This window comes from Drosophila eugracilis, unplaced genomic scaffold, assembly GCF_018153835.1.
Source record: "Drosophila eugracilis isolate 14026-0451.02 unplaced genomic scaffold, ASM1815383v1 contig_2167, whole genome shotgun sequence".
In the NCBI taxonomy this organism is placed as follows: Eukaryota; Metazoa; Arthropoda; class Insecta; order Diptera; family Drosophilidae; genus Drosophila; species Drosophila eugracilis.
Window position 1 is genome coordinate 479,286 of NW_024573052.1, and position 12,166 is coordinate 491,451.

A 12,166-nucleotide genomic window follows, 5' to 3' on the forward strand; every position below is an offset into this window, starting at 1 on the left:
CTTCGGGTACTTAGCAATTGGCCAGAGCAAGAAAAAATAATCTGCACTTGACTCCCTACTGCCAATTTCCTCCCACTACCTCGCCTCTTATCTGACTTGAAGACCATTAAGAGGAAATTCTAAAAATATCAAACAAATTTCTAATTATTTTATTGGCAGGTATGTAATTCCAGAAAAGTATACAATGCATCGAAAATATCACATTTTCTTACGAATTCTGTAAAGGCAGACACAATAAGTTCTATTCACAACCTATATCCATATCCAAGGTGAAACTCTTGTTGCTGTGTTGGATTTTTAACAATAACAAAATGGCAAAGAAATGTTCTCTATTATGTACTTATTTTGCTCTGTTTTTCTCAGAAACAGAGTTCTATTGAATTATGTTACATAATAAACAAACACAAAGAAATCAGAAACTAAAAATTGGATTACAAATTTGAATAAAAACCCAACCGAATAAATTATATTTAAATTTTCAATGCAAAACTGTTGCATATTTTTTTCCAATTGATTTTTATTAAGCCAAAATATGCATCAAATATATGGGAAAAATATATATTTTATGTCAACATAGCGTATACGTAATTTCTGATTCCAGCAAAAAGTGTTGCCTACTCTTTGGGGCTTATTTTTGTATAGCTGAAAAAAATTATTTTAAAATGGAAAAAAAAGTTATAAAAAATACCATCAGATAAGACAATAAATTGTTGGATTTTATAATTTTTCAATTAGCATTTGAAAAACTTTAAAAATAAATATTTAAAAATATGTTTCAATATAAGAAAAAAAATAGTTTAAAAACAAGAAAGCCTAAAAAGATTTCAAATTGACTATAAAAACTTCTCATATAAATCCATTCAGCTTATTCAAGGCCAGTTCTTCTCTCCTTAAAAATACAACCATAAATAGACTCCCTGCTTCTTTTTTATTTTTGTAGTAATAACAAACAATATCAACATTCGCTACCCCATGCAATGCAATGAACACACATACACACACACACATATATGAATATATACTAAGAAAATATAGGTTCACTAAACACAGACACTGGGGTTTTAGGTAAGACATATGCCCCGTGTCTGATCCCACCAGTTTATCTGAGCATCCAACTAGACCTTCTATATGGCAATGGCCGTATAATAAATCGAAGTCACGACAAATATAAATAATAAAATGTATTTTATTTTATTTTCATTCAACCCCCCTCCAACCCCTCTGCGTTTGCATTTCAACGTGCTTTTAGTACATAAATCTCGGGCTTAGCAGCGGTCGGAAGCCCAAACCCAAAAGCAAAGCAAAGGCAACGGCAGCCAGGAAAAATAAAATACGTAGAAAATAAAATAAAAATAAATAAATAAAATAAAAGTTGGGGCGCCTGAAACAACAGACACGAATCGTGGGAAATGGAAAGTGGGCCGTGGGCATCAAACCTATCCTATCCGAGAACCCATTCCATCCTATCTTTCAGTATGAATATTGTTTCTGCATATATAATAAAAAAAAATAAAAATATATATATATATACATATATATATATATATAAAAACACAGAAATGGGCAAAGACAAAACAAAGAGCAAAGGAAGAAGTAACAATAACAAATCCAATATTAGATGGCTATAACAACAATGCGTTCAAGTATAAAGCAGGGGCGTCGAAAAGGGGAATAGAGATAGAGAGAGCTATTTTGAGAGGGAAGTGAGAGGGGAGAAGGACAGCTCACTGGTACTGGCAGCTGGTGCCAAGCGAACCAAAGCAAAGTCTGATGTACACGTTTATGGCTATTTGCGATTTTCCCGAGCAGCAGCTCAATAAAGGAGACGACTCGACTGGAAAGGGCCAAGCCGAAAACAATGAGACGACGATACACACTGCACTGAGGAAATAGGATTAAAGCACAGAAAAAAAGGATGAAGGTGGTCTAAGACCACCGAATTTGACTTCTAAACAGGATTAAAATGATATTTTACCATACAAAAACCGTTCCCTTTTCTGATCTCTTAAGCATTTTTCAGTATAAAAACTTTTTGATTCTTTATTTACCTTCAGTTCCTTCCTTGCCTTGACTAGTTCTCCAAACGTAGTGACTTCAATCTGAAAAGAAAGTAAGCAAACCATTAGATTTTAATGTAAAAAAAAGTAAGTTTGTAAGTAAGTAATTTCTTTCAGTGTTTCACAATAGAAACCACGGCGAGAACAAGATGCGAGGGAGTGTTAACCGTGGACAAAAGTTCCCCTCCATCGAATGAAGCTTATTTCGAGGTGATTTTAAAGGCATTAAGCGAAAGTGGCAGACAGAAAGCGAGGGAGTGGGACGATTGCTTAAGCTGAAGTGGATAATCATCAAATGATGCTACAATTACCTTTCCCTTCCCCTCTCCCTCATCCACAACACTAACAACAACAACAGAAAAACCCAGAAACCAGCCATAATCAAGAGCAATAAAACATAATAGGAACCTTTTTCCCCAACCACCAATATTTATTATATTCCATGGGTCCTTTGGAAAACTACTCGTTCTTAACGAGCAGGGTTTCCACCCACTTTCGACCATTAACCAGGCTGCCAAGTGTTGCCAAGTGTATACGAAAATGTTCTGCACTAACACCCAAAATCTAATTTATATCACGTTAATGAGCTTTTATGTCAAATTTTTGCGGGTTAGCGGGGTTTGAGCTCAAACTTTACCACCCCCTACCCCCCAAAAAGGCCGATCCAATAAGAGGGCTATCCAAAATGAAAAAAACAACAAAAACAAAAGGTTTTTCGGAATGCGAAATGGTCTAAAAACTGTTCATTGTAAAAAGTTCACCCATGGCTTATCAAACCAAATTTGTGGCAATAAAACGAAATGGTAACGAAGAAGAACACGGAATGACAGGCTTTTCGGAGAGATATTTCTGGCGAAAAAGGGAAGAATACCCCATGACTAAGCCAATAACCAAAAGGTTATTTAATATTTGGCAGTGGCGTGGCCCCGAAAGCAAAAAAAAAAAAATCCTTTCCTTTGTCCCACTTCCACTTCTTATTTTCCACCGATTTTCCACCGCCCAGATTCTTCTTTTGCCAAATTCAAGCCAAGTTCGCACTTTTTCTTTCCGCTCTTTTTTCCGCTTTTGCTACACCACGAAATACCAAAAAAAATACAAAACATCAAAGCCGGTGAAAGGCGCCGCCAAGGACGAGGGCGTGGCCAGACTTCCCCGCCTCTCATGCTGTTCTCATCTCTCCCTCTCTCTCTCTCTCTTTGTTTTGTAGTTTATTTTGTTTCTGTCTTTGTTTCTTTTTGTTTTTTTTTTTTTTTTTTTTTTTTTTGAGTTGGGTACTCCAGCTATCGACGGCCTGCGGCCAAATATTAAACAAATCTAAGCATTGCAAAGTTGTCAACTCGCTCTGATAACACGCCTTTTCCCCGTTACCCCCGTTCCCCATCCTATCCATCGTACATTCCTATATCACCCCATAAAATCCCAACCTCCGGCAGTCCACGGATTTTCCGTTCGCTGCCTTTTGTTTGGCAGGAGAGAAAAACGAGAAAAAGGCAAAACATTCGCAAATTTAAATGCAAATTACCAGACAAAACTGATGAGCAGAGTTGGCGCTGCGGGGGGTGGTGGCACAAAAGTGTGTACAAAAGTATTGACAGTATAGGAAATAATGGCCTAAATAAAGTCGAAACAGGTGCCTCTCACCAATAAGCGACGTGAAAATCTGCGCAGGGAAAACCCTAAAATGTAGGGAATAAGCGGCAGCGTATGTCCCGAAAAACTAAATCAAAAAATGTTTACGATATTTGCTGGTGAAATGTGATTCCAATGGCAGTTAATTTTTGATTATTTTTGGCACTTTTCAGCATAATAGTTAGGCAAATTTAATTCTAATAAATCAGAATTTAGCTTGTTATTTCAACTATTTAAAAGTGTAATTATCATTCTTCGGTTTATAATATTTGTTTTTTTTCACGTTATAAAAGTGAAAATTCCACTGAACTCCCAGTTGATATGCCTCACATTTTATTGGCGGGGACAAATCTCGGCTCATTTGGAGCATTTTAGTGTGTTTAGAATAGCGATACATGATTACTCCCAGCTCGGTAGTTCTGCCACGCCCACAACCGCCCATATAAGCCCACACACACACACACACACACAGGCACACACAAAGAGAGTAGGCACACACCCACACAGGGGAAAAGACTTGCTGGCTCGGCACGCACATACGCAATATTTTGATGCGATTTTGTGGCTCGCCAAATGATTTCGCTGATGTTCATTCCACAGACCCCATTTCAAGGGGGTGGCGACCAAGGGAGTTTGTTTTCCAGAGGGATGCGGTAGGATGGTGGTGGCTCAAAGGGCGGGGCCATGAGGGAGAAGAATGGGCGTGGTGGGCAAGCCAACTGGCAAAGGGAACAGCAGATTGGGATTTGCTGCCATGTGACAACATGACAAAGTTCTCTTTAGCAGCATCCAGGAGGAGATTTGGTACCGCTGTTCCCTCTGTACTTTACAATCACGTTTTCGCTCAGTGTTTACCCGCCATTAACCCACCAACCCAACCGCCCACCTGTTTTTGCCCCATTCATGTTGGTCAGATCCCATCGAGGTTTTACCTGGCATTCGTTTGTTGTTGTTGCTCCGCCGTGGAAAGCTGCGGTTCGCATACAACTGAAAAGGTCCTAGAATGAATGCATATTCAGTACACCACTCCACCATTTAGTGACACAAATGTCGGGCTTTCGTCCTCATAATTCTGAAAACTGTTGCCCATTGTCCTGGGATTATTGTGCATTAAGCAGCGAAAAAATGTTGAGGCAGGAGAAGCAAGAAAATCTTCAAAAAGCCAAACACATTCAATGAAAAGGTTGAATTGGCCAAGGGAAAATTGTTCAAAAACTCGCCTTAAGTTTAATTTTGGAGAATCATTTGCCGGAAAGTTAACTTAAGAATAAAATAAAAAAAATAAAAATAGAAATAAAAACAATTCCCTAAAAAAGTAAGCCATAGCCCTTGAATAATTACTCAACTCCAACTCAATTTCTTTTCTAACATTTTCTAACCTTTGCAGTTTTATAAAAAATATACAAAAAAAACAGCAAGTGGGCTGTGGCCTAATCATTCAAAGCAACGACTTCCAAATGAGCTATTCCAGCATTATGAATGGCCGGGGCCATCAAGTGTAACTCCTTTATTTGTTTAGTACTCATAAATACGGGTTTCATTCGTTTTGAGGGTTCTGCATGCCAGCCACTCGCTGAATAAACAGACATTCGTTCCCTCCACAGGCAAAGACAATTTCTGGGTGCCATAGTGGCCCATAACTCAGGCAACTGAATCAGCACTTGACTCCAGAGGACTTGGGGACTATGGACTTTGGGACTTCAGAACTCCCGGACTCTGACTTTCTGTCCTGTCCCTACTCAAAATTCACAAAAATTTATGCACTCCTCCGCTCATAATATATATATATATATCGCTATATTGTATATATATATATCTGAGCGTTATTATATTTGAGCCCGAAATGCTCTGCGCACTTTGACCATATCGTTTGGGGTCCAGAGAGCTTCACGCGGGGGCTCTCCCATATTCGCAACTAACCAAGCGACAAACTTCATGACAGAACCTTTTTTTTTCCTAACCCACCACCCACTAGCCTTTTTACACAGCTATTTATTTATGTGGACGTTGGTGCCGGGGAAAATTTGCTAAAAATCGTGCGAGACACTGCGTTGAAATAAAAACGAAATTTATTATTTATTTATTTCGTTATCACTTTGTATGCGACACAAAAACCGCACAGTTTCCCTATTCGAAATACCCCAGACTTTGGCCACAATGGGACTGGGCCACAAAAGTGACAGGGAGTAAAGCTAAGGCAAACCAATTGCTATCCACCAAGGAAATAAAAGTAATAGTTTGCTATATGCTCGGTGTTTGGTCGGTCGGTCGGTTGGGGGGTTGGGGGGTTGGGTAAAAGTGGTAGAGGGATAGAGGGATAGAGAGAGACCCACCAACCACACTCCATTTTACCGGTTTCGCCATCCTGGGCACGCATTTGCGATTAGAAAAAGGATACACGTAATTTTTTGTCCAACGTCCTTTTTTACGAGTTCTCGGTCCGGTCGTAATAAAACTGCGGATGGCGGCAAGGTGGCAAGGTGACAAGTTAGCGGTTATTATTATGCCAAACGCCCACGACACATACCTCGCTTACCCAACTCCCCCCCTAACCATCACCAATGCCAACCACCCAAAAGAAGGAAAAGAAAAAACCTTTCACCGACGACAAGCGCATTTACAATGGATTTGTTTTTGAATTGGAATTGGTTTTGCTTTCGGGTATTTTCGGTATTCCATATTGGATATTCCGTTTTGGATTATTCTCAGCATTTCGGCGTTCAATACACTGGGAGAAATTATATGATATAAGCTTATAATGACCAAGCGTAAGTGAAAGTGAGACCTTGCAACGAAAAAGATGTCTAAAATAATAAATTTTCTAGACGAATCATTCCAAACTTGACTTTAAACAAGGAGAAACATTATTTTTTTTTATAAAATAAATTAAATATTCTTACTACTTATTTTTATAAGCGTCCTTTCATGCGTTACTCGCTCAGCCGTTGGGTCGCATTGATGGCGTTTTTAATGGCTTTGTCTGTGGCACTTCGACGGGGTTCCTTCTGGTCGGGGTCACTGGGTTTTTTTTTGATGGGGGAGTGGGACGGGTCAAATGTTACGTTGAGAGCGATGGTAAGAAGTCGCACTAGGCAGACAATGGGTAAAAAAAAAAAAACTGAGGATAAATCAATGTTTGGTTATTATCGATAACGATTATTTGGGTCACAACGAGGGCAATTACTTGACAAAAAGTTTGCTAAGCGACTGATAGGGTTGGCTTTAGATACCCGAAACGGCTATCGATTAACTCAAAGGGGAAAATATATGAAAGGAGTGAGACCTTAGAAGAAGTTAATAATTGGCGGAGTTACACATCAATGGGAATGGTATTTCAACGTATTTATCCAATTAAGATAGTTTATAAACAACTTTTTGTTAGCTTGAAAACAACAGCACTATGCTAGATAAATTGCTGAAGGATTTTCTCGCTTTATCTTTCGATAAATATGCATACTGCAAAGTTAGTAATCAAGTGCAAATACTTTGACAATCACATTGTTAGTCACGCACCCGCCCCGCCAAAGAGTTTTTCCATTTACCAGCTAACACGCCCCTAACTTAGCCTGACTCCCCGTCACCCTTCTGCCTGCCTGCTTGCATTGCCTGCCTGCCTGCCTTTTTGCCTCGATCCCCACTGCGAACTTGAAGCTTTAGCGTTGTGTCCAAAACTATTTGAGCGTCAAAAGTTTGCCTCAAATTACCGTCGCGCTACATAATTCAGGCAAACTTTGCCCGCCGCTCAAGCTGAAGCTAGAATGCAGATGCAGATGCCAAAGCCAAAAGCTGAAACTGCAGCCAGATGAGCACTCAGAAAAATTAAAAACCAATTGTTTCCATCAAGGTGAATTAACATTATTACAATTTTCATTGCTAATTGTGTTGGAATATACTCGTATTTTCGGTTTAATATTGGCAATGGCTTTTTAGTATGATGATTTTAACAAGATTGGGTAGGAAATACGTGCCAGAACATATTTTTAGCAATTAAACTAAGAAAAATCATCAACTTGTGGCAAAAATGTAGTTCTGTTTGTTATAGAAAAGTTGAATTCTAATTAGTCTAAGATGAAGATAAGTTAGAATATTCCTGATAAGACTAATTTATATATAATCAAACCGAAAAGAAAGTCTTATCTCAGATTCTTAACTAACAAGAAAGCTTGCAAGTGCCGAAATAGCTCAGTTGGGAGAGCGTTAGACTGAAGATCTAAAGGTCCCCGGTTCAATCCCGGGTTTCGGCAGTTAATTATTCTTTTTTTTTATACAAAAATTTACGTTTTTCGTATTGTTTTTGTAACTTAAGAGCCCAGGTTTTTTGTTCAGTGCTTACACATATTTTTTGCATGAATTTGGTGGAGTAGCATTCGCTGGCTGATTAGCGCGACAGCCGGCAGTTCAGTTTGTTCAGTTTGTCAGCCAGCTTTGGCGGCAGGGCGGCCAACTTTCCGCTAAACGAAGCTAACGCCGGGCCAAATGAAAAGTTTTCAATAAGCTAAACACTTCAAGCTGCCAGACAGAAGTATTTCAACGACTGACAGTCAGACATACTTTGACTTCAGACGCTAATGAATTCGAGCGTGGCACATAAAAATGCATCACAGTTTTTTTTTGTTTTTTTTTTGTTGCCCAAAATGTAGAGAGACAGGGACAGGCAAGAGAGGGAGAGAACTGCAACTCGAAACTATGCATTTAATTGATTTCGAGTGTGCCTTAAGCAAATGGAAGAAGTCCTTCTAAGACGTTAAAACGGGCCAAGGCAAATACAGACACGCGCTCACCCACACACACACACACAAAGTTGAACTCAAACGAGAGTGAGAGAGATCATCGGGCGTCTTATGAAAATGTTTGCCTGGCATTTGAGCTCTGGCAAACTATTCCATGCACCCGCTTACCCAAATTGTTATGTGAGCTTAACTTAATTAGAAAAGGCTATAAAAACCCAAGTGGGTTGTCCTGGGACACTGGAACAAGTGCTATTTAGATTTTATTACGTCTTCTATTTTATAAGCTAATGATTGGAACTGAAACTATCAGAGGCTAAACTAAAGAAGCACACTTACGCTTTATGATTTCATATATATATATGCTTAAGCCCACTTGATAGTGCTTAAAAATAACTAGAAAAGAATTCCAATTCATAAGCTTATCTCCAATTTTAAGGATTAAACTAAATGGATAGCATTTGGAGAGATTGTTTACAATGTCTAGCTTGAAATTCACTTTCTCAACGCCATGCAATTGCATCGCTTTGGTTGCTATGCAAATAGCCATGCATTTAAATTAATCATACGCACTGTGTGCACGTCTGTGTTTGTGCAAAATAGGTAACGGTTAACGGCAGCCGTATGGCTGTATGGGTTAAGTTAAGGCTGTGCATGTGCAATTTGCAAGATTGCATTGCTTGGAAATGCCGATGATCTGCATTCAATATCCCAAACTGCCATCAAAAGGTAAGTTTTCAGTCTCCAAAACACGGAAAGAAAAGGATAAGTAAGAAACTTAATAATTTGTAAATATTAATTTAAATTTGTCTCTGATTTTAAAACCAACATTTTTTGAAATATTTTCTTTCGATACTGATAAAAACTTCTTAACTTAACGTCACAAATGACTTTCGAACCATATTGCCATCGACTTTTAGCCATTTTTCATGTGCATTGTGTTTGCAAGAAGTTGAGAAAAAAAATAAGGTTAAGAAATCGCTTGATTCGCACACGCACACATGCAAGTGGCGCCCTTACCTTAATTTATGTGCACACTTTCAGTTTGAGCAGCACTGAAAATGTGTAAATGTGTCCCGCTTTTAGTGTGTTCCAGTGCGTGTGTGTGTGCGTGTGTGTTTGTGCCTGTGCTAGTGTACTTGTTTGTGCTTGTGCTGGTGTTTGTGTATATAAATCAGCTCGGGAAGAGGAAGTGCTTAGCTTAGCTTAGCTAAGCAAACTAGTTCCAGTCCGGCACACAACACCAACAATCGGAATCAAACTGAAACAGCCAAGTTTTCTGGCCCGCAGCTGGCAATATCGGATGAAATTTGTTTCATCTAACCCACACTGTTACAAAATATAAACATATATTAGATATTGTTAATGATTTTTCTAATACCATTTGATTAACAAAGAAATTTTTAGCCATGGAAATCTCTTTTTAAAAAAACAGTGCCTAAAAGTAGGCCATATTTTATGTAGAACTTATGGTGGCTTCAAAGGATCCAAGATCTTAATTGGTTGTGTCGAAACTTTCACCAAAATATAATTAAGAATTCACTCTAATTGCCCATTTGCAAATAGTTATATTTTCGCTAGTGTGAGTTATTTCCGTCACACTTTGTTTGCCATACATAATGGCCAACATTTGTGTCATTTCTTCTATAAATTCACATTTAACTCGCATTCATAATGGTTAAGTGGGGTTTTCCATGAAAGCCAGCCATTTGGCATTTCAATAAATAGTCCACCTATTTATGGTGGCAATTAAAAAGCGGATTTTCGCCATGAAATTTAAGTCTGGGTTTTAATTTTTGTTGGCTTTGTTTTATGCTATTTTTGCCCAGTGTTTTGGGTGCAAGGGGTTAAGCGGGAAGATAATCCAGAGACAAGACCCAGATCAGGCTATCCGGCAACCACTTAGGCCCATCCTCATGGCCCATCCATTTCCCCGCCCACTATTCGCACTTCTTGGCCCGCTTTTCTTCGCTTTTAGCTGCTTTTCCTTGGGCTAAAAGAGAAGAAGGCAACAGAAGCAGGAAAAGCAGCCAAAGTAGCAAAAGCAAAAGCAAAGAGTCGCCTTAACAAGCAGCTGGGCCTGACAACTGTTTGTTGCCCGATATTATTTCCAGCAGTTTTAGTCGCTTGTCGTGTGCAGGGCTATTACCATTAGTTGTTGCTGTTTTTGTTGCCACTTGACACTAAACGAAAATGAAACTGAAAATTGTTTGGACGAGCCGCAGGCGGCGACAGCCGTAAAACACAAGTAAACAGGAAAAGGCGATTGGCTAAGCCGAAACCTGAATGTCCTTCAAGGACGAAGCTCATGGGATTTGGTGAATAATAAAGTAACCCGAACAGTTCCAAAAACAACTCAAACTTTTCACCACACATCTGAGGCTTATACCTTGGATTATGTTCTTTGGGTTTTCAAAAACAAAACTGCACACAAGAGCCAATTGATGACGGAGAGGTAAAAAGCAAATAAAAAAAAACTTTTCTTGCATTTTCTAATGGAGTTTATATAAAATATTTTTTATTCTGGATGGTAAACAGTTTTACAAACCGAAACCATTAAAAGTTACCTCTTTTGTTTTTTAGTTTCTGAAGGGTGTCCTTCGAAAGGGATAGTTTCGATGTATCAAATGATGCAACTTTTTGATTAACTATACACAGTAAGGCTACGTTTTTCCAATTTATATTAACTAATAAAAGTCAATATGGCTTCATTGACTTCAAAATTCTATCCATAAACTTTGTAATTACAAATCAAAATGAAATGAAAAGTTTCCTAGGCATCCTTTGCAGCTTCCTTTCGTAATAATAATCATTTTTAATGTGTTAAATAGTATGATGCCTGTTGGTTTTTCCCCCGAGTCCTGCCACAGTGCATATGCTTCGTTGTCCTGGGGAAATCGTTGTGGCAAGGCAGTTGGAAAATGTTTACAGTTTCACAGCCACTTGAAAAAAAGTTCTCCACTCCCAGCACTCCCCCGACATTTCGCCGGGGATCCCCCCCCCACACCCTTTCTCTCATGGTTTTTACTTGGCCAGGTTATTTATAGCTGTCGCTCGTTTGTTGTACGTATTTTTTAATAAGTTGTTTTTGCCTGTCGCTCGGTTTATATTTTGCATAAATTATGTCAGCCAACCAGCATCATCAACACCACCAACCTCCCCCACCCCCTCTGAGAATCGCCAGCTTTCACCCACTTTCTACCGCTACCGCTACCGCTTTCTCCCAGCGACAACACTTTAAAGTTTTAATGGCTCTCCGCCTAGGTTTCAGTGTATGTATATGCATGTTTGTTTGTTTGTTTGCCTGCTTGTGTTTTATTAATGAGCTGCGCCAAATTAAGTTTAATGTGTGTGAGTTATCTGTGTGTTTGTTTGCAAGTTTGCATATTTAAATGTTGCAAGCTTTCGCTGTCTCTGTTCCTCCTTGCACTCCTTCTCCTTTTATACACCATAAACAATAATAGTTATTTCCGAAACTGATCTATACACAAAGTAGATTGATCTATAACCAAATTGTTCAGATAACCTCATAACCTTTTCCGATATATATATATACTCTAACATGATCTCACTATTTGTTTTCTTACTGTGTAGCATCTGTCATCTGCCTCCTTTTTGCCACTGTCCATCTCTGTTTGACATTTATCATTTATAATTGTTTTGACTGTGGCAAAGGGACTTCCGAGTCCGAGAATCTGTGACCGAAAACAGGAGGCGGTTTGGGTGAAACAGAGGCGTGGCTGTGAGGTTAAA

The 12,166-nt window shown here is 38.9% G+C and overlaps 1 non-coding gene across 1 annotated transcript; it reads left to right on the forward strand.

The window, feature by feature from the left end:
- Positions 1-7,857: 7,857 nt before the first annotated feature.
- On the forward strand, positions 7,858-7,930 carry Trnaf-gaa. The gene has a single exon. It is a non-coding gene; the product is annotated as a tRNA-Phe (tRNA).
- Positions 7,931-12,166: the final 4,236 nt, after the last annotated feature.